The sequence below is a fragment of the Artemia franciscana genome, chromosome 8 (genome assembly GCF_032884065.1).
Source record: "Artemia franciscana chromosome 8, ASM3288406v1, whole genome shotgun sequence".
NCBI classification, from domain to species: domain Eukaryota; kingdom Metazoa; phylum Arthropoda; class Branchiopoda; order Anostraca; family Artemiidae; genus Artemia; species Artemia franciscana.
This window is the reverse complement of record NC_088870.1, coordinates 37,429,764-37,448,673: the sequence shown is the minus strand read 5'-3', so window position 1 is coordinate 37,448,673 and position 18,910 is coordinate 37,429,764. Positions and strand designations below refer to the sequence as shown.

Sequence of the window (18,910 nt, the reverse complement as noted above, 5' to 3'; positions counted from 1 at the left end):
TATTCGTTAATCACACCATCGCATTCAGCGTATCAGAGAACCCTATTGCAAAAATTTCAAGCTCCTATCTACAAAAATGTGGAATTTCGTATTTTTTGCCAGAAGACACATCACGGGTGGGTGTTTATTTATTATTATTTTTTTTTCCCAGGGGTCATCGTATCGACCAAGTGGTCCTAGAATCTCGCAAGAGGGCTCATTCTAACGGAAATGAAAAGTTCTAGTGCCCTTTTTAAGTGACCAAAAAATTGGAGGGCACCTAGGCCCCCTCCCACGCTAATTGTTTCGCAAAGTCAACGGATCCAAATTTTGAGATAGCCATTTTGTTCCACATAGTCGAAAACCATATTAACTATGTCTTTGGAATGATTCACTCCCCCAGAGTCCCTGGGGGAGGGGCTGCAAGTTACAAACTTTGTCCAGTGTTTACATACAGTAATGGTTATTGGGAAATGTACAGACGTTTTCAGGGGGATTTTTTTGGTTTGGGGTGGGGTTGAGGGGAGGAAGCTATGTGGGAGGATCTTCTCTTGGAGGAATATGTCATGGGGGAAGAGAAATTTAATGAAAAGGGCGCGGGATTTTCTAGCATTACTATAAAAAAACAATGACAAAATAAATACGAAAAAGTTTTTTCAGCTGAAAGTAAGGAGTAGCATTAAAACTTAAAACGAACAGAGATTATTACGCACATGAGGGGTTCTAAAAATACTTTAGCTATAAGAGCGAGGTATTTAGGAGGAGATAAATACCTTGCTCTTTATGCTAAGGGTATTTTTAGTAATTTCAACTATTTATTCTACGGCCTTTCTTATTCAGGGGTCATTCTTAAAGAATTGGGACAAAAATTAAGATTTAGTGTGAAGAGCGAGGTATTAACGAGGGGACAAACCCCCTCATATACATAATAAAAAAATGTAAGAATATAAAAGTTTGTTACGTAAGTTAATTCTTAAGTTACGTATATTTTTTACTAATAAAAACGTTCGTTAAAAATTTAAAGTTCTAGTTGCCTTTTTAAGTAACCGAAAAATTGGACGGCAACTAGGTCTCCTTCCCCACCCCTTATTTCTCAAAATCGTCTGATCAAAACTAAGAGAAAGCCATTTAGCCAAAAAAAGAATTAATATGCAAATTTCATTTTAATAATTTATGTGCGGAGAGCCAAAATCAAAAATGTATTAATTCAAGAACGTTCAGAAATTAAATAAAAAACTAGTTTTTTAAACTGAAAGTAAGGAGCGATATTAAAACTTAAAACGAACAGAAATTACTCCGTGTATGAAATGGGTTGTCCCCTCCGCAATCCCTCGCTCTTTACGTTAAAGTTTGACTCTTTGCCATAATTCTACTTTTTAAAACAATTAAAAACTTTAGTGTAAAGAGCGAGGGATTGCGGAGGGGACAACCCATTTCATATACGGAGTAATTTCTGTTCGTTTTAAGTTTTAATATCGCTCCTTACTTTCAGTTTAAAAAAATAGTTTTTTTTATTTAATTGTAATAAAAGACCGAGTTGCGTTTTAAGCATCTTGGATGCGTAGAATCTTTTCTTTTGCAACTCAAAGGAATAAAAAGCAAGTTAGACTTGTGGACCATAATTGGGGCTCCGTGGTACTACATGACTGAAGAAGAAGAATTATTTTTTCTTCATAGAAAAGGCACCATAGTAAATGGATTTTTTCACCAGAACTGCTCTGTGTTTCTTAGCCATCTTGCATTGCATCCTTAGGAGGAGGGGGGGTCTTAAAGACTATTATTTCCTATTAACAGGATTGAGGGTTCTGAAACACCAAAAAAATAATTTCCCGGTCATAGTTTTCTCAATTCCTTACGGTGAGAGGCTTCCTCGTCCCATAAATCCTAACTTTGGGGGACTGTCTCTACCTCTCTCCTCACACCATAGGTACATGTAAGCATATATAGGTAATCTTACATTTAATGCTCAACATCTTTCATTAGCAGCCGGAATATTTAACGTTAGTTTAAATATACTCCTTACTTCTACAGAAGTTTGAGTGTGTATGTTGCAGCATAAAGATTGATCTGAAAGACGGTGGTGAATGTGAGAAGAGAGGTCTGAATTGTCACAATTTTCAGTTTGGCAACTCTGGAGCAAGTCCTCTTCTGAATTTTTATGGTGGGGGGTAATCTCTACCCTTATATCTTTTATGGAGATAAGCAGACGAATGAAATTTTCTATTTTGGATTGAAAACTCCCCAGAAAGAGGAGAACTACCTTCTCCCTTGTACGGAACTCCCTTCCTGTCCGCTATCCAGCACTGTACATAAATAGATGAAGTATTAAATGAATCAATTCGTTTAAATTAGACTCTTAATGTGTTCCTTGAAATATTCATTCATTTTGTAATAGCTTTATATGTGTTTAGGGACGAAAGGCGTCGTCTCGTGGCGACATGCCCACATACTGGCGTAACTACTGCCATGATTTTGCTAATATTAAATGTATTTATTTGAGTCATTGTCAATTCCAGGATCCCTTACCGTATGAGAAACATACAGGATCCAATCACTCTGACTAATGGGAATGCTATTATACCACAAGCTACTATGGTGAAATTTCTTGGTGTGCATCTTGACTGTTTCCTTTCTTTTAAACCGCATATAACTTACACCCGTTCCCTCATCCTCCACCAGTCTTCAATTTTGCACCGAGTTAACTCATTTCTTCCTCCAGATGGTTTCTCTTTATTATGCTTTTGTTTATCCTTACCTTTCTTATTGCTGCTCTGGCTGGGGTGTTGCTAATAAATCTCTTCTTTGCTCACTTCAAAGAGCCCAAAATAGGGCAGTGAAGGCTACTTTTCTTTTCCCTTGGCTTTACCCTTCCTCGTATCTTCATAACAATACTGGAATAGCTCTACTGGATCGTATTGTAGGTAAAAGTAATCTTTATTTAGCGCATTTCTACCGCCTCTGCAGCAATTTTTTTCAAACAGTTCGTGGTAACGAACTGTATTAAGGAGCGATCCGGCTCAATAGTAACCAAAACTCTAAAAAATTGAATTTTGATATCAATAGCTACATCAAACGAATCGCTTTTAATGCTGATTTTAAATATATAAGTTTCATCAAGTTTAGTCTTACCCATCAAAAGTTACGAGCCTGGGAAAATTTGCCTTATTTAGGAAAATAGGGGGAAACACCCCCTAAAAGTCGTAGGATCTTAACGAAAATGACACCATCAGATTCAGCGTATCAGAGAACCCTACTGTAGAAGTTTCAAGCTCTTATCTACAAAAATGTGGAATTTTGCATTTTTTGCCAGAAGACAAATCACGGGTGCGTGTTTATTTATTTTTTTTTTTTTATTTTTTTTTTTTTCCCCAGGGGTCATCGTATCGACCAAGTGGTCCTAGAATGTCGCAAGAGGGCTCATTCTAACGGAAATGAAAAGTTCTAGTGCCCTTTTTAAGTGACCAAAAAAATTGGAGGGCATCTAGGCCCCCTCCCACGCTCATTTTTTTCCCAAAGTCAACGGATCAAAATTTTGATATAGCCATTTTGTTCAGCATAGTCGAAAATCATAATAACTATGTATTTGGGGGTGACTTACTCCCCCACAGTTCCTGGGGGAGGGGCTGCAAGTTACAAACTTCAACCAGTTTTTACATATAATAATGGTTATTGGGAAGTGTACAGACGTTTTCAGGGGGATTTTTTTGGTTTTGGGGGTAGGGTTGAGGGAGGGGGCTATGTGGGAGGATCTTTCCTTGAAGAAATATGCCATGGGGGAAAAAATTCAATGAAAAATGCGCAGGACGAATCTGGTCACGTTAGAAAAAACGTCAAATTCAGAGCTTAATATACAATGCTGGGTGTTCGGAGCCTCTCTATTATGGAGTATAATTTGAAAATAACACAACTATACGAGCGATAAAACATATATACCACAACCATAACTCAACTAACGAAAGAACTGCTAAGAGATAACACAACTATAAAGCGAAAACAGGTGAAAACTAACGGGAAAATAAACGAACTAAGAGGTGGAAGGGGCCCAGAGAAAAAATATAATCATTTTTCAATTTTGAGCCTAACTTCCGCAAAGGAGTAATAATGTCAGAAGCCCCGAAATACCGAATTATTTTCTTTTCAAACAGTTCGTGGTAAAGAACTGTAGTAAGGGGCGACCCGGCTCAATAGTAAACGGAACTCTAAAAAACGGAATTTTGATGCTAAAAGATACATCAAAAGAATCGAATTTTCACGCTGATTCTAAATATATAAGTTCCATCAAGTTTAGTTTTACCCATCATTAAGTTACGAGCCTGAGAAAATTTGCCTCATTTCAGAAAATAGGGAGAAATACCCCCTAAAAGTCAAAGAGTCTTAACGAAAAGCGTATCAGCGTATCAGAGAACTCTACTGTAGAAGTTTTAAGCTCATATCTACAAAAATGTGGAATTTGTACTTTTTTGCCAGAAGATAGATCACGGATGCGTGTTTATTGTTTTTTTTTTTTTGTTTTTTTTTTCATCGACATCCGAACATCCTTTTTCGGGATCGTATCGAGCCAGTGGTCCTAGAATGTCGTGAGAGGGCTTATTAATTTAGTCTTTGTCATCAAAAGTTACGAGCCTGAGAAAATTTGCCCTATTTTGGAAAAAAGGGGGAAACATCCCCTAAAAGTCATAGAATCTTAACGAAAATCACACTATCGCATTCGGCATATCAAAGAACTCAATAGCAAAAATTTCAAGCTCTTATCTAAAAAAATGTGGAATTTCATATTTTTTGCCAGAAGACAAATCACGGGTGCGTGTTTATTTGTTTGTTTGTTGTTGTTTTTTTCTTTTCCCCAGGGGTCATCGTATCGACCAGGTGGTCTTAGAGTGTCGCAAGAGGGCTCATTCTTACGGAAATGAAAAGTTCTAGTGCCCTTTTAAGTGATAAAAAAATTGGAGGGCAAATAGGCCCCCTCCCACGCTAATTTTTTTCCAAAAGTCAACAGATTAAAATTTTAAGATAGCCATTTTGTTCCGCATAGTCGAAAACCATAATAACTATGTCTTTGGGAATGACTTACTCCCCCACAATTCCTGGGGGAGGGGCTGCAAGTTACAAACTTTGACCAGTGTTTACATATAGTAATGGTTATTGGGAAGTGTACAGACGTTTTAGCCAAAAAAAAATTAATATACTAATTTCATTTCAATAATTTATGTGCGGAGAGCCAAAATCAAACATGCATTAGTTCAAAAACGTTCAGAAATTAAATAAAAAAAACTAGTTTTTTTAACTGAAAGTAAGGAGCGACATTAAAACTTAAAACGAACAGAAATTACTCTGTATATGAAATGGGTTGTCCCCTCCGCAGTCCCTCGCTCTTTACGCTAAAGTTTGACTCTTTGCCACAATTCTACTTTTTAAAACAATTAAAAACTTTAGCGTAAAGAGCGAGGGACTGCGGAGGGGACAACCCATTTCATATACGGAGTAATTTCTGTTCGTTTTAAGTTTTAATGTCGCTCCTTACTTTCAGTTAAAAAAACTAGTTTTTTTTATTTAATCACGGACAGGCTCGGGTAGGTGTTCTTCTTTTTTACGTAGCACTTCTCGAAGATGTATTTTACCCAAACGATCATCTACAGTAGCCCAGAGGTCTCCTGCCTATCAATCAATTCAACTATGGAATTCCATCCCTCAGGATATCCCTCTATTTTTTCTGCAGAGGCAGTTTTTTATCAGGTCTTTCCAGTTTAGTAATTTCTCTCTCTCTCCTTTGTTTTTATTTTTCCTGTTTTCTCTTTTTCTATTGTTTCTCCTTCTTGGAATTCTTTCCCAACTGACATCTCTCTCTCCTAATCTTTTTAAAATTGTTTTCAGGAATCTTCTTAACTTTTAAAGTCCTTGTCTATTTGTCTTTTTTTCTGTTTTTTTTTCCTGATGTTCTAGTGTCAACTTCATCTTTCCTGTTTCTTTCCACTTATAATTACTACCAGTTTTTTTTTTTTTTTACTGCATGCTAGTGTCTATTCTCCTTCATCTTTATTTCATTAGTATTGTTTGATTTAGGGTATTATTTATTGTTCTTTCAGTGCTCTATTCTTGTGTTGTATGGCCCATAACAAGCAAAGCTTCTTGGACCGAATAACTCTTTTACTTTTGCAATGGTGTTTTAGCATTAATAAAATAATTGACTGGGAAAAAAACTGGCTTTATGAAAAAAAAATCTGAAAATTTTTGCTTTGGAGATAATGCAAGGCATATCTTAATTGTAAAATTTTATTGCGAAAACAAACTTGTAGGCATTTTTAAAAAGAGCTGGAAACGCTGATAAATCTCCCCTTTTTCGTTTTATTTCTCCAGTACTAATAGGGTACTAAAACATCGCAGACAGCTGTTTAAGGTCATATGAAAGTCAATATTTATATTTACTCGCTTTTTATAGTTTTGTTACAACAACACCATCATAAAATACCACATGACACCAAAATGCGATTTTAGTGTCATTTCTGGATTTCAATGGCTTGAAACCATAAGAGGTCTACCACTGAAACCTCCATGATCGAAAACTCTTACATCGGTGCTTAAAATCATCCTTTTGAATATTCCCTTCCCAGCCACCTTTGAAGGTGGAAAAGAAGTTTTAAAAAAGCACTAAGAGAAAAAATTCACTCAAACACAAAGCTGATTGGTTCATAATAGATGCTATTTATTTTCATATATATATATATATATATATATATATATATATATATATATATATATATATATATATATATATATATATATATATATATATATATATATATATATATATAAACACTAAAATTAATTGCGAAGCAAATTCTTGGGAATTCCGAAAATGTTTTTGATACCCGAATGTGTCTTCTTTTTCTTTCTTTGAATGAGGGATAAGTTAAATGGAGTTGATTTGCTCAGGGGTTCAGTTGAACGAGGGTTCAGATAAATGGAGTTGAAATCCACGGGGATTGAAATGGATGGGAATGAACTGCAGGGTGTGCATGTTAAAGTACTACTGCTACTACTACTACTACTACTACTACTACTACTACTACTACTACTACTACTACTACTACTACTACTACTACTACTACTACTACTACTACTACTACTACTACTACTACTACTACTACTACTACTACCACTACTACTACCACTACTACTATTACTACTGCTACTAACAACTCACCACAGCACCAAGCCGCCTGAGGCAATTCAGCTGTGCAAGCTCCTCCTGTATCCCGATCTATGCAAAGCCTCCCTCTTTACATCCTCCCAGGAAGTTCCATTTCCTTTAAATCTTTCTTTATGACATCGTCCCACCCCAACCTTGGAAAAACTGCTTTCTGTTTAGCCCTAGGTGGTTGGCCGAAAAGGACAATCTTCGGCAATCTTTCATCCTTCATCGGAAGGGTGTACCCTACTATTCTCAACCTTTATTTCATTATAGCCCTAAAAAGCGGGATTCATCCATACTTTTCGTACAGCTTACTGTTTAAAATACGGTCAGTCAAACGGGTACCCAAAACAATCCGTAGGCAATTTCTCTGTAAAACATCTAGCAAATTTTCATCCACTTTTCGGAGCACCATACTTCAGAGCCACATTTGACCACTTTCACCACTGTAGCTTCCAATATTCTAATATTGGTTTGTAGATTTATCTTCTTATTCTCTCAATCCTTTCTAACTCTGAAAAAAGACCTTGAGCCTTGGCTATTCTACTTTTAACATCTTCACTGCTCCCACCGTCTTTACTAATAATACCACCAAAGTGGTATCTTCACTTTTTTCTTAGCCTTAGTACCTTACTCTTCTTAACATTAATTTTCAAAACCTATTCTAGCACCCTGAACCCCTAAAACCTCTAAAAGCCCATTCATTTTGCTAAAACGTTCATCTAGGATGTTTAAATCATCAGCACAATCTAAATCCAAGAGAGTTTTTCATCCCAATTTGATTCCGTAGTCTCCCCTTACCTTTCCTATGCTCAATAAGACAAAGTCCATTATAATGATGCATATAAAGGGGATTAGAACAAAACCCTGCTTAACTCCTGATTTAATACGAAATTAAAAAAAAAAACTAATTTTTTTAGCTGAAAGTAAGGAGCGACATTAAAACTTAAAACGAACAGAAATTACTCCGTATATGAAATGGGTTGTCCCCTCCGCAATCCCTCGCTCTTTACGCTAAAGCTTTTAATTGTTTTAAAAAGTAGAATTGTGGCAAAGAGTCAAACTTTAGCGTAAAGAGCGAGGGATTGCGGAGGGGACAACCCATTTCATATACGGAGTAATTTCTGTTCGTTTTAAGTTTTAATGTCGCTCCTTACTTTCAGCTAAAAAAATTAGTTTTTTTTATTTAATTTCTGAACGTTTTTGAATTAATGCATGTTTGGTTTTGGCTCTCCGCACATAAATTACTAAAATGAAATTTGTATATTAATTCTTTTTTTGGCTAAATGGCTTTCTCTTAGTTTTGATCAGACGATTTTGAGAAATAAGGGGTGGAGAAGAAGGCCTAGTTGCCCTCTAATTTTTCGGTTACTTAAAAAGGCAACTAGAACTTTTAATTTTTAACGAACGTTCTTATTAGTAAAAAATATACGTAACTTAAGAATTAACTTACGTAACAAACTATCATAACCTTATATTTTTATTCTGTATACGAGGGGGTTTGTACCCTCGTTAATACCTCGCTCTTTACACTAAATCGTAAGTTTTGTCCCAATTCTTTAAGAATGACCCCTGAATCAGAAAGGCTATAGAATAAATAGTTGAAATTACTAAAAATACTTTAGCATAAAGAGCAAGGTATTTATCTCCTCCTAAATACCTCGCTCTTTATGCTAAAGTATTTTTAGAACCCCTCATATGCGTAATAATCTCTGTTCGTTTTAAATTTCAATGCTACTTCTTCCTTTCATTTGAAAAAACGTTTTCATGTTTATTTTTCATTGTTTTCTTATAGTAATGCTAGAGAATCCTGTGCCCTTTTCATTAAATTTTTCTTCCCCCATGACAGATTCCTCCAAGGAAAGATCCTCCAACATAACCCCCTCTCCTCAGCCCCACCCCCAAACAAAATAAAATCCCCCTGATAACGTCTGTACACTTCCCAATAACCATTACTATATGTAAACACTAGTCAAAGTTTGTAACTTGCAACCCCTCCCCCAGGGGTTGTGGGGGAGTAAGTCATCCCCAAAGACATAGATATTATGGTTTTCGACTATGCTGAACAAAATGGATATCTCAAAATTTTGATCCGTTGACTTTGGGAAAAAATGAGCGTGGGAGGGGGCCTAGATGCCCTCCAATTTTTTTGGTCACTTAAAAAGGGCACTAGAACTTTTCATTTCCGTTAGAATGAGCCCTCTTGCGACATTCTAGGACCACTTGGTCGATACGATGACCCCTGGGAAAAAAAAAAAATAAAAAAAAAAAAAATAAATAAACACGCACCCGTGATTTGTCTTCTGGCAAAAAATACAAAATTCCACATTTTTGTAGATAGGAGCTTGAAACTTCTACAGTAGGGTTCTCTGATACGCTAAATCTGATGGTGTCATTTTCGTTAAGATCCTACGACTTTTAGGGGGTGTTTCCCCTATTTTCCTAAATACGGCAAATTTTCTCAGGCTCGTAACTTTTGATGGGTAAAAATAAACTTGATAAAACTTATATATTTAAAATCAGCATTAAAATGTGATTCTTTTGCTGTAGCTATTGATATCAAATTCAATTTTTTTGAGTTTTGGTTACTATTGAGCCGGGTCGCTCCTTACTACAGTTCGTTACCACGAACTGTTTGACCAGCTGTTGCCCTCATTTCCTACCTTAATTGCAGCAGTGTTATTCTCGTACATAGCATTAATCACTTTAATGTATTTGTCTGATATATCATACAAAGATAAGACCTTCACTAGAGCTCTTCCATCAAAAGAGTCGAACATTTGCTCATAATCTATAAAACTGAGGGCGAAAGGTGTTTGATAACTCAGACACTTCTTGATTATTAACCTAACAGTGAAATTTGGTCTACACTATATTCTACCTTTTCTAAAACCACACTATTCTTCTCTTAAAACTTTGTATACAGCACGTCTTAGTCTAAAAAGTATCATATTACTAAGTAATTTGCTACACACAGAAACCAAATGGATGCCTTGATAATTACCATACTCACTCTTATCACCTTTCTTATACAGTGGTTTATTTAAGGTCTTCCTAAAATCGCAGTTGAATGGGGTTTCAGTTTACGCGAGAGTTTTGTTACATGGGTTCAGTTACACTACACATGAGGTTAGTGGCACGCACACCGAAAGTTGAATGGGGTTTCAGTTGGCACGAGAGTTTAGTTACATGGGTTCAATTACACATGAGGTTAGTGGCACGCACATCGAAATGGGGCTATACATTCTGATTTTAGTTCCATGCTGTGTGGGCAATCTTCTCACACAGATTAAGAGGCCGAGGTGTAGGTTGTCAAATATCTTCAAAATTTTGCGGAATCAAATTTAATTGATATAAATAGAGAATACGGTGAAACTGAAAATAAGTTTTCATTTTTCACTCACTAAGGGAATTGGAAGGGTAGTAAACAAGATGAGGTATTTTAAATCTCCAGTGATGGGCTCTAGAACATAAAAATCACAATGGTAGCCTTTTCATGCTTTCCAACCTTTCAGATTTAAATTGACTATTTTGATATTATTTTAAAATGGCTTTTCAGCCACTGTTCTTCTTTTAAAACTTTGTCTACAGCATCTCTCAGTCTAACAAGAACTAAGAGCTCATATGGCACTTGTGACGAGGTCGGAAGAGCCAAGAGCTCATATGGTATGAGCTCTAGCAAAATTTTAAGAATGAATAGATTGCTTTAAAAGAAAAATCAGAGGCTTAATGCCAGTCGGGATTTATTTTAAGAGCTCTGAGTCACGAGATCCTTCTAAATATCAAAATTTATTAAGATCCGGTCACCCACTCGTTAGTTAATAATACCTCAATTTTTCTAATTTCCCCTCCCCCTTCATGATGGTCGAATCGGGGAAAACAACTTTGTCAAGTCAATTTGTGCAGCTCCCTGACACGCCTACCAATTTTCATCGTCCTAGCACGTCCAAAAGCACTAAACTCGCCAAAGCACTGAAATACACCACATAACTCCCCCAAAGAGAGCGGATCCAGTCCGGTTACGTCAATTATGTATCTACGACATTTATAAGCGTTTTCCCATATTTTCGGTTTCCCCCTCCAACTCCCCCTAATGTCAATAGATTTGGTCGGGATTTGAAAAAAGAGCTCTGAGACATGAGTTCATTCTAATTATCAATTTTCATTAAGATCCGGTCACCCATTCTGAAGTTAAAAATACCTCAATTTTTCTAATTTTTCCGAATTAACAACCCCCAGCTCCCACAAAGAGAATAGATCCGTACCAGTTATGCCAATCTCGTATCTATAATTTGTGCTTATTCTTCCCATCAAGTTTTATCCTTATCTCTCCACTCTAAGCGGTTTCCAAGATTTCCAGTTTCCTAGATTTCTGTTTCTCCCCTCCAATCCTCCATGTCCCTGGATCCGATTCGAATTGAAAATGGAGTATCTGAGACATAAGATTCTTCTATATATCAAGTTTCATTAAGATCCGATCACCCGGTCGTAAGATACCTCGATTTTCACGTTTTCAAAGAATTCCGGTTTCCTGATTCTCCCCCCTCCAACTCCCTTCAATGTCACCGGATCTGGTTGCGATTTAAAATGAGAGCTCTAAAGCGCAAGATCCTTCTAGATATCAAATTTCATTAAGATCTGATCACCCGTTCGTAAGTTACAAATACCTCATTTTTTCTAAGTTTTCTTAAATTAATCCCCCTCCCAACTACACCAAAGAGAGCGAATCCGGTCCGGTTATGTCAGTCACCTACCTTGGACTTGTGTTTATTCTTTCCACCAAGTTTCATCCTGATCTCTCCGCTCTAAGCGTTTTCCAAGATTCCTGGTCCCCCCCCTAATGACACTGGATCCGGTCGGGATTTAAAATAAGAGATCTAGTTTCGAGGTTCTTCTAAATATGAAATTTCATTAAGATACGATTACTCTTTCGTAAGTTAAAAATACCTCATTTTTTTATTTTTTTTAGAATTAACCCTCCCCCCCAACTCCCTCAAAGAGAGCAGATGCGTTCCGGTTATGTCAATCCCGTATCTAGGGCTGGTGCTTATTTTTCCCATCAAGTTTCGTCCCTATTCCTATACTCTAAGCGTTTTCCAAGATTTTAGGTTCCCCCCCAAATTCCTCTTCGCCGGATCCGATTGGGATTTAAAATATGAGGTTTGAGACATGATGTCCTTCCAAGCATCAAATTTCAATAAGATCCGATCACTCCTTCGTAAGTTAAAAATACCTCATTTTTATTATTTTTCAGAATTAACCCTCCTTCCCCAACTCCCCCGAAGAGAGCTAATCCGTTCCAGTTATTTAAATCACGTATCTAGGACTTATGATTATTTTTACCACCAAGTTTCATCCTGATCCCCCCTCTCTAAGCGTTTTCCAAGATTTTAGGCTCCCCCACCCAACTCCCCCCAACGTCACCAGATCTGGTCGGGATTTAAAATAAGAGCTTTGAGACACAATATCCTTCCAAAATTCAAATTTCATTAAGATCCGATCCCTCCTTCGTAAGCTGAAAATACCTTATTTTTTCTAATTTTTCAGAATTAACTCTACCCCCCCAACTCTCCCAAACAGAGCAGATGTGTTCCGGCTATGTCCATCACGTATCTAGGACCTTTGATTATTTTTCCCACCAAGTTTCATCCCGATCCCTCCACTCTAAGCGTTTTTCAAGATTTTAGGTTCCCCCTCCAACTCCCCCCAGTGTCACCGGATCTAGTTGGACTTTAAAATAAGATCTCTGAGATACGATATCCTTCCAAACATCAAATTTCATTAAGATCCCATCACCCGTTCGTAAGTTAAAAATACTTCATTTTTCTATTTTTTTCCAAATTTACCGGCCCCCACTCCCCCCAGATGGTCAAATCAGTAAAACAACTATTTCTAATTTAATCTGGTCCAGTCCCTGATATGCCTGCCAAATTTCACCGTCCTAGCTTACCTGGAAGTGCCTAAAGTAGCAAAACCGGGACAGACAGACAGACCGACAGAATTTGCGATCGCTATATGTCACTTGGTTAATCGCAAGTGCCATAAAAAGTATCATATTACTAAATAATTTGCTACCTTTGGAAACCAAACTAATGCCTCGATAATTACCACACTCACTTGTATCACCTTTCATATACAGTTGTTTATTTAAGGTTTTCCTAAAATCGCAGTTGAATGGGGGTTCAGTCGCACGAGAGTTAAGTTACACAAGAGTTTCAGTTACACAAGTTTCAGTTACACAAGAGTTTAGTGACACGCACACCGAAATGGGGCAATGAATTTAGATTTGACTTCCGTACTGTGTGGGGAACCTCCTCACACAGATTAAGAGGCCGAGGTGTAGGTTGTCAAATATCTTCGAAATTTTGCAGTAAAAAATTTAATTATTATCATGAAATGAAATTTAAATAGAAAATACTGTAAAACTGAAAACTCACTAAGGGGGCTTAAAAGGGTGTAAACAGCATGAGATATTTTAAATATCCAGTGGCGGGCTCTAAAGCATAAAAATAACAATGGTACACTTATTATGCTTTCCAGCCTTTCAAATTTAATTGGTTCTTTTGATTTATATATTATTTAAAAAATTTCAATTGCTATTGGAAAGTTTCGGTCTGTTCTCTGAAAAGAAAGGCTGAGAAAAATGGCAAAGTTTTTAAATACAGATCTGAACCGTAAGAAAAAATAAATTATCATATGTATGATACAAAATTTAATAACTTTGGAATTATAGAATTGTTCTTTATTAGATTGAAATTGAATTTTAAAATGAAATAAAATATAACCCTCGAAATAGAAAAGACCAAAAGGCTGAACTTTACAATAGCCAGAACAGATACAGAACAAGAGCTAAGAGCTCATACGGCACTTGTGACGAGGTCGGAAGAACCAAGAGCCAAGAGCTCATATGGCATGAGTTCTAGCGAAATTCTAAGAATCAATAGATTAATTTAAAATGAAAATCAGAGGCTTAATACCGGTCAGGGTTTGAAATAAGAGCTCTGAGACAGAGGGTCCTTCTAAATATCGAAATTCATTAAGATCCGATTACCCACTCGTAAGTTAAAAATACCTCATTTTTTCTAATTTTTCCTCTCCCTTCAGCCCTCTGGGAAAACGACCTTATCAATTCAATTTGTGCAGGTCTCTGACACGCTTACCAATTTTCATCGTCCTAGCACGTTCAGGAGCACCGAAATCGCCAAAGCACTGGACCTCTCCCCTTAACCTCCCTCAAGAGAGTGGATCCAGTCCAGTTACGTCAATCACGTATCTACGAAATTTGCTTATTCTACCCAACAAGTTTCATCCTGGTTTCTCCCCTCTAAGTGTTTTCCAAGATTTCTGGTTTTTCCCTCCAACTCCCCCCCCCCCAATGTCATCAGATCTGGTCGGGATTGAAAACAAGAGCTCTGATACATGAGTTCCTTCTAAATATCAAATTTAAAAAATACCTCACGAACGGTCACCGTTTTTTAAGTTAGAAATACCTGAATTTTTCCAATTCTTCCGAATTAACATCCCCTCCAATTCCCCCAAAGAGATCAGATTCAGTCCGGTTATGTCAATCAAGTATCTAGGACTTGTGCTTATTCTTCCCACCAAGTTTCATCCTGATCTCTCTATCCTAAATGTTTTCCAATATTTCCGGTCCCCCCAAATCCCCCCAATGACACTAGATCTGGTCAGGATTTAAAATAAGAGATCTGAGTTACGAGATCCTTCTAAATTTGAAATTTCATTAAGATCCGACCACTCCTTGGTAAGTTAAAAATACCTCATTTTTTTCTAATTTTTCAGAATAACCCCCCCCCCCCCCCGCCCAACTCCCCCAAAGAGAGCGAATCCGTTCTAGTTATTTTAATCACGTATCTAGGACTTGTGTTTATTTTTCCCACCAAGTTTCATCCCGATCCCTCTACTCTAAGCGTTTTCCAAGATTTTAGGTCCCCCCCCTTCAACTCTCCTCAATGTCACCGGATCCGGTCTGGATTTCAAATAAGAGCTCTAAGACACAATATCCTTCTAAATATCAAATTTCATTAAGATCCAATCACTCCTTCGTAAGTTAAAAATACCTCATTTTTTCTAATTTTTCCGAATTAACCCCAAGTAAATTGGATTTACCAAGTGACTTGGTAAATCCCAAGTGCCATAAAACTGATTTATTTCTCACCGCAAAATTTAGCTGTATAGTATAATTGCAAGCAATACTGCGATCAAATCTGTTTCTATTTATGTTTAATATATTTATGTTTATTTTTTTATATTAAATTAACAAAAACAAGTTTTTTAGACTGAAAGTAAGAAGCGACATTGAAACTTAAAAAGAACAGAAATTATTCCGTATATGAAAGGGGTTGTCTCTTTTTCAATGCCTTGCTGTCACAAATCTACTTTTTAAAACAATAAAAAACTTTAGCATAAAGAACGAGGCTTTGAGGAGGGGATTTCTGAATGTTGTGTTTAATTTCAGAACGTTTTCAACTAATGCATGTTCGAATTTGGCTCACTGTACATGAAAATTTAAACCACATTTGCATGTTAATTCTGGCACATTTATTCCGTATATGAAGGGTTGCCCCCTCCTCAATACCCTAAGACTATTAGCACTTTTACAAAAACTTCCTATTGTAATTAAACGGCCCCCGTTCTTCAGTAGACACCAGAGCTGTACCCAGGATATTTTTTAGGGGGGGGTACACGAAAATAACCTCAAAACGCAAACAAAATTTGTTGATAGCCTTTTTTGTTTCGTTTTTATGAGTCAGAAAAACCTTTCGAGGGGGGAGGGGGTTCAAACCCCCTACAACCACCCTGAATACGGCCTTGGTTGACTCTCCTAAAAAATTGGGACAAAAGGTCAAACTTTAGCGTAAAGAGCAACGTATTGAGGAGGGGGCAACCCTTCAAATATGGAATAATTTCTGTTCGTTTTTAATATAATGTGGATAATTCTGGCTCATCCTCTATGTAATATGCCCCTCTCCCTCGTAAAATCTCCTCCGTGGAAATTTCATCCAACCTAAAGTGCACCCCCCCGTCAAATTCCCTCCAAACCGTTCCTTGCTGAGACATCCTTCCTCCACATATCCTCGCTGAGAATCCCCACTCCCTGTAAAATTGCTTGCGGATGATTCAGCCTGAAAAATTCTCGTTAGCATTTTTTCATTTGAATAAGGCTTTAATTTCTAATCAGTTTCCCGATCACTTCAGAAATCTCCTTCCGAGGAAATTATTTCCCAGAAATCAAAACGCGCGGAGAACAGCCCCTGGATAATTCCCCCGGAACATCTCAACATGAAAAATTTGACAATGAAAAGAATTTCATATGGCAATTCTGTCAAATCCTCCCAGTGCAACATTTCTTCTGGTGGGGAGGTGAATATTCACCCCCCAGAAGTTCCCTCCCCATGGAAGATTCTCCCTCGTAAATCGGATCACTCGGTAATTGTGTTTAGCTTGGAAACGGAGGTTTTGAGGACACATGTGGCACTGAAACGTAACTACTACAAGGGAGATTACGTTGCTATGAGAAGAGAGCTTTCGGATGTCAACTGGATTGAAGAATTCAGTGGGTTGGAGTCGTTAGACACCATTTACACAAGGTTCACTAAGATTGTAGCCTCAATGGAAGAACAATTTATTCCTATGCACAATAAATACACCCGTGTTGCATTACCTAAAGCCAATATTGAACTGATTAAAGCAAAACAAAAAGCATGGAGAGACTACAAAAGTAATCGACTAAGTAACGACCGAGAGAAAACATTCAAGAGGCTCCGCAACAGGGTTCGAAAAGCAACAAGAAGAGAAGGAAAGCTTAGAGAACGTAAATTAGCTTTCTCCTTGAAAGAAAACCCAAAAAGTTTCTGGAAATACGTGAACAGCAAAAGGAAAAACAAAGGTGGAGTCTCATCTCTTTACGATCCCGTGAAACAAAAGCTGGTACACGACCCCATGGACAAGGCAAATTTTCTCAACAGCCAGTTCTCTTCTGTTTTTACTCAGGAACCTGAGAACGAAGACCACTTTAGCCGCGAGGAACCAATTCAGGGTATAAGCGAATTGATAAGACCGATAGAGATCAAACATAGCGATGTTCTAAAAAACTCAGAGAACTTAACCCAAAAGTCCACAGGCCCAGACAATCTACATCCAAAACTGCTCAAAGAACTTGCAACGGTAATAACAGAGCCACTAGTCTACATTTACAGAAAGTCTCTTGAACTTGGTGAGCTTCCCACTATTTGGAAAAAAGCTATTGTCGTCCCAATATACAAAGGTGGGAAACGAGAAGACCCATCAAACTACAGACCGATAAGCCTCACTTGTATTACGTGTAAAGTACTTGAGTCTCTCATTGCAGACCACACCCTAGAACACTTAAAACGAGAAAAAATACTTACCGAAAAGCTGTTTGGTTTTCTTAAGGAACGATCTGCAGAGATCCAACTGCTTTGTGCCACAGATGATTGGAAGAAAAACATCGACAAGGGGTTCCAGATTGATCTCATATACTTGGATCTCAAGAAAGCCTTTGACAAAGTTCCCCATAAGCGTCTCGTCAAGAAGCTCAGGAAATACGGTCTCTCCTCATCCGGGTCCTCATTCAGTCTTCTTCAATGGATTACGGACTTCTTAACTGGCAGAAAGCAAGTTGTGTGCGTAGAAGGTTGTCTCAGCAATACCGAAGAAGAAGTTCTTAGCGGAGTACCCTAGGGGTCAATTCTCGGCCCCCTTCTGTTTAATCTCTACATCAACGACCTAGTTGAGGGCATCAAATCTGACATCCTTCTCTACGCGGACGACACAAAGCTCTATCGCGTCATCTCGTCATGTGAAGACATTCACCACCTGCAGGCGGATCTCCAACGAATCGATGACTGGATGAAGAAGTGGATCATGGAAATCAATACCCAGAAAAATCATATCCTCACTCTGGGTCCACAAAACTTTTCGTCCTCATACTTTCTTGGTTCCGCTACACTCACTCTTAGTAGAGAAGAAAGAGACCTAGGCATCTTAGTGGATTCTGAACTGAACTTCAGTAGCCACTATGAAGCTGTCGTCAAGAAGGCTTCCAAAGTTACTGGTATGATCAGAAGAAACTTCTCGTGCGAGGACGACAAAATGCTTGCTACGCTCTATAAGTCCCTTGTCCGCCCGATTCTTGAGTATGGACATTGTTCTACAAGACCATACTACAACAAGGACATAGATGCTCTCGAAAATGTTCAGAGGAGGATAACTAAATTCTCTCCCAGGTTACGCTTCCTTCCCTACGAAGAGCGGCTTAGAAAGCTTGAAATCCCAACCCTCGCCTATAGATTCCATCGTGGTGATCTTATTGAAATGTACAAGCTCTACAATGGAGCCTATGATAACGTACCAGCCCAGAGAATCGTGCAGTTCAATAAAAATCATCTCCGAGGACATCAGTACAAAGTGAGTATGGAACGTTTTTACAAGGACATGGGCCGATGGACTTTCGGCAACCGAGTTGTTCAGCATTGGAACAACTTACCAGAAAGAGTAATCTGCTCCACAAACCTACGGACATTCAAGAAGGAAGTTGATGAATATTATTCAAGTGACATTTGCTCCTTATGCAAATTTAGAAGAAATGCAAATTAAGATTGTTTTGTAGAGGCTTAACGGCCTGCCATCAAATTTGCGAATATATTTATTTATAGAAATCTACCCCAAGCATAACCCACCCCCCAAATTGAATTTTTGTTA

The 18,910-nt window shown here is 37.7% G+C and overlaps 1 protein-coding gene across 4 annotated transcripts in view; it reads left to right on the top strand.

Moving 5' to 3' along the window:
• LOC136030372 (protein turtle-like) overlaps window positions 1-18,910 on the top strand; it is a 370,614-nt gene that overhangs the window by 42,531 nt on the left and 309,173 nt on the right. The window lies entirely within an intron of this gene.